This window comes from Camellia sinensis, chromosome 12 (assembly GCF_055761805.1).
Source record: "Camellia sinensis isolate YWXY chromosome 12, ASM5576180v1, whole genome shotgun sequence".
In the NCBI taxonomy this organism is placed as follows: domain Eukaryota; kingdom Viridiplantae; phylum Streptophyta; class Magnoliopsida; order Ericales; family Theaceae; genus Camellia; species Camellia sinensis.
The window spans coordinates 139,930,525-139,935,524 of NC_138972.1; the positions used below are offsets into that span (position 1 = coordinate 139,930,525).

Genomic DNA, 5,000 nt, shown 5'->3' on the forward strand with positions numbered 1-5,000 from the left:
CTGTAATATTCTTTTATTCGGGACTGTATTATTTATTCGGACCCTCTGCGCGAGGGCATAACTGTAATAAGTGTGGGTGAGTGTGATGTATGTCTTCCAACTCCACGTCTTTCTTCCCTTTTATTTACCTGCTTATGATGGTTAGATTAGGGCATGTTTAAATTAGCATACAGTATGATAGCATGTTTGCATCATTCATCTGTTTTGCATGCACCGGGCTCGGCGCATCATACTAACTGCATTGTATTTCAATTTTCAAGTTGAATACATGTTAGCTGTAGCATTTCATATGTCATGTTTAGAATAGCCGAGCCTGCTATAGTTGCATTTTTTGCATGTGTTGCATTAGGCATTTCTGTATAATTAGGATCATGCATGGATTTCTAATTAGTTTTTGTTTTGGCTTGGAGGTCTCGGTGAGTTTTTATGCTTTAGCATCCTTGCATGCGTGTGAGTGACTGCCATGAATAGCATGCTTACCATGAGGCTATTTGCTTATGTGATATAATTGCTTGAATGCCTGTGGGTGAAGGTTGGGTTATTTGGATTGGAACAATTCATCAACTATTTGTTTTAAGCCCACTAGATAGTGGCAAAACCATCTTTTCTAAGTCCACCTGAGGGTAGCAAAATCTGCATTTTAAGCCTACTTGCGAGTAGCAAACCATCTTTCAAAAAACAAACATGAAATGTTTTGTTCCAATTCAGACGATCCAGTCTATACTTGTATGCTGTGCGCATCACATAGTAATCTAGGCTAATAACCAGAATAAGAACACACAATGTTTCCAAAACTTGATATCATGGTTAGTAGAGGCCGATCTTTGATCGGGCGAGCAGGGGTGCTCACGAAGTGACCTTCCCCAATCGTACCCAAGTTCCCGAGCCGAGGCAACTTTGGTGATGACGGACACGTGGCCTTAGGCAAACGAGTCAGGGTTTCCTAAATTTTTCCAAAATAAAATATTTAGGTGGCGACTCTGTATCTGGCAAAGCAGTCCATATTTGGCACTTCTTTTCTAAAAATCTGTTTTCTCAAAACGATTTGCCGGATTTGGACTCTTTGGTTCAGATTTAGAACCGTGACAATTTAAGAGTCCTGAGCTGTAGTGACCCCAAATGAATAGAACGGGAGCTCGTTCCTCCCGGGGCGTTCGGGGACGTCTACACACACCTGCAGAAGTTTTGCAGGGACACGAAATACTGGGAGTGTGCAATCACCACTCGAGCGCCAAACGGCCCGCTCGAGCGTAACACCAAAAACCTGGGCAACAAGGATTTAGACCAAGGCTTAACCCACCTGTTCAACACAAGCCCAACACATCCTAAAACTTAAACAAAAGGATTTAAAGGATAGCAACGAGATAGATACAACTATCAACTCAACGGAACCGAGTCCGGAATACAACAGAACAGTAAAGGGACAACCGGGATCGCTATAAATCATCAAGCATTCAATTTCTTTCTTAACAAAATTTAGGCATATCTATGGATCTATTGCAGTTTCAAGAAGCCTGTTAGTACCATAGAGGTCCCAAACCCACTCCACTATTCTCAGCTGACTTTCTAGAACCTCCAGATCGATAGGTTTTCTTCCACAAGCTATCTCTAATGCCACAACTCCAAAACTGTAAACATTTGATTCCTTATTCGCTTTGCCTGTGATTAGGCATTTTGGTGCCATGTAGCCCCTGGTCCCTGCCAAAATAGTTGTTTGAGAGTCTTTTCCATGATCGACAAGCCTAGCTAATCCAAAATCCCCAAGTTTAGCATTGAAATTAGAATCCAACATGACATTACTTGATTTTACATCCCTGTGCACCACACATTGTTCCCATTCTTCATGTAAATAAAGCAATGCCGAAGCTAGGCCTTGAGCAATTTTGTACCTCATTGCCCACGTCAACAAGCTTTTTTCTTTGAAGAGATGGTAATCTAAGCTTCCATTTTCCATGAACTTATAAACAAGTACAAGTTCTCTTTTGTCATGACACCAACCAAGTAATTGCACCAAATGTTTATGCCTCAACCGACTAATGATTTCACTTCGGATGCATACTCATTTATTCCTTGTTTTGATCCCTTTGATATCCTCTTCACAACAACGTAAGAATCCAATTCCCTCAAGAAACCTTTAAAAACCCCACCAAATCCTCCCTCTCCAAGCTTCTGTTCGTCCACGAAGTAATTTGTTGCACGAAACAATTCACCATATGAAAATTTCTTTGGCCCAGTACCTGCCTCAAAGTCATTGCCCATGGATAGTTCAATAGCAAACTCATCTTCTTGTTTTGCTCTACTACTTTTCTTCCACAGGACAAAGCCAAGCAAAACCAACCCACCAACCAAAACAAATGAGCTGACAATCAATTCCACTACCAGTGCCTTTTTGTTGTTTTCACCTATCTTCTTTCCAGGGCTATGAGTAACTGTGTTGGAGCTTGGACTGGGCCTGGGACTGGGACTTGGTTGTGTTGGCTCATCGATTTGTAAAGTCAAATTGAAAGTCCTTGATTTAACATTATTTCTCTCATAATTAGTTCTTGTTGAGGCTGAGAAACCAATTTTAACCTTGCTTGGTAAGTAGTCCTTCAGATCAACCACGAAACTAAGGGCACCTTCGGCGCTGTCATTATTTACAGAAACAGTACCGAGAATAACGCTCAAATTTTTTGAACTAGAATTATAACTAATCCTAGCTTCATTTTCAAACCCACCATCTGTCATGTTACTGTTCCATACTGCATAAGCACTAGAATTGAGAGAGTTGATATTGATACCTACATGAGTTTTGTTGGTTGGGTCGAACTTGTTATTGCAATAGGTATCAAACTCCACAGCAACAAAGGCACTGAACGCTTTGCCGGTGGTTAGGTTGGCTGGAAGACCCATGGCAGCGCCTGCTGTGATATTGGGAGTGGAATCATAAGGAACAAGAAAGAATGTGAGCCCATCTGCAGGAGCAAACCTTTTATTATATTGAGCAATGACAAACACGAAATAGGTGTTGAAGTCTGTGACGTTGCCAGAAGCTTCGTCCCAAAGGTAAAAAGGTTTTTTATATATGGCTCGACGGGCTTTGCTTGTGGCTATTAGTGATAGAAGCTGGCGGATACGTTGTCATGTCGATATTTAGAAGCATTGGATTAATATTGGTGAAGTTGAAGCTCAGTGCAATTGCATGAAGAGGGAAGTAATAAAGCATGAAGAAGAGAGAACAAAAAAGAATAATACTTGATGGGAATAGTGGGTTCGAAGAGTTGCAGACAGGCAGAGCCATGTTTGTGAGTACTACATTGAATTGAAATTTCTTAAGCACTATTATGGAATCTCCTTTGACTTGTACACGAGCTTACATTGTCATTCGAAATTTGCAGCGTCATATTAAACTCATGTTTTCGTATACTATATTTTTATTTTTGTCATGAGCAATGATATATAAATAAAAAGCATACACAAAAATTAAATAACTAATGGCGTAATTATTCATTCTTTCAACTGGACTAAATTCAATTCGCCACTCTTTTACACTCTTACATTGGAGGTCAAGGGGTTAATACTTGTAGACAATGTTTGATTTACAAGATTAATAGTGAAAATATTAATAATCTCATCAAATTAGTGTGATATTCACAATCCAATTGTATTAATAGGATAAATTATCCCTTGTTCCTTGTTTGATTCGCATTGGATAAGAAACATATGAAGGTAAAAGAGTCTTTTTATTTTATTTCACAACTCAGGATATATAATCTTACCTAGGGGTGTGCATAATACCGCTGAAACCGCCAAAACTGCACCGAACCGCACCGCCAAGGCAAATTCGTTATTATTTGCCAATCGAACCACCGGTTTTTAGTAAGAAAAATGGCAAATTCTAGTGACACTTTTATCAATCCGCCGATTTCTATTTTTCTTCCAAACCGCACTGACCCGCACCGCTATTAAATCATGTTTTATAAGATTCTAAAAATTCTTTTTTACTTAAGTTTGCTTGTTGTTCTATACCTTGGAATATAGTATTACATTACTGCTCGAGGGGAATTCAAGATGTCAGTAATTCAAAATAAAATTTGATTCCAATTCACTTTTCAATCTTTTTTTTTCTGGCCATGTTGCAAACTTGCATCAACTCACTTTTCAATCTAAATACTTTTCAACAGTAAACATTTTCAATATATTGTAAACCTTGAATGATATTAATTTTATGTATTGTATTTGATCATTGTAGCTTCCACAAATGCTTGTAATGAACTGATGGCATAGTCGTTGATATTATCATGTTGTTGCTACACTTGCTGCATCAGAAGAAAGCTTCGCAAGATGCTTAACATCACGGTATCTCTCGTCTTTTTTTTACTCTTTGATTTAAGTTTTGTAATTTGAATTATATTTTTTATAAACCGCCAATCCGCCCGAACCGTCAAGGCAAATCCGCCATTATTTGCCAACCGAACCACCGGTTTTTGATAAGGAAAATTGCAAATTCTAGTGACACTTTTATCAATCCGCCACCCGCCATACGGTTTTCTATTTTTCTCTCAAACCGCACCGACCCGCACCGCGCACACCCCTAACCCCTATCACATTACTAATAATCCTACAAATTTATTGGATTAATTATCCATTGGATTAATAATTCTGAAACAAAATTTCAAAACAAACAGGATTATTAGGCCTATGGATTAATAATCTCAATCTCATACTCTAATCATGTCAATCAAACATGCCCGTAATTGACAAAAGTTGATTATTTCTCCCTCACTATGAATGTTGTATTATGATGTTTATTTCTTTTTCTTTATCTTACGATGATCAATAAAGCTAAGGATGAGTCTTCAATTGTCAAATTCTTTCTCCATGCAGCCAGCAATGGATTCTGAATTTCCAGTTGAGCCTCCGATTGCTTCTGTCAATCTAAAAAAATAAAATAAATGAATGTTCTAATCCCAGTCTTTTGAAAAGTATTCCTTAGTTTTTAACCACAATATTATTTTGAT

At 38.3% G+C, this 5,000-nt stretch overlaps 1 pseudogene; it reads right to left on the reverse strand.

The window, feature by feature from the left end:
- Positions 1-1,486: 1,486 nt before the first annotated feature.
- LOC114276691 (L-type lectin-domain containing receptor kinase IX.1 pseudogene) lies at positions 1,487-1,954 on the reverse strand (annotated as a pseudogene).
- Between the last annotated feature and the right edge of the window lie 3,046 nt (positions 1,955-5,000).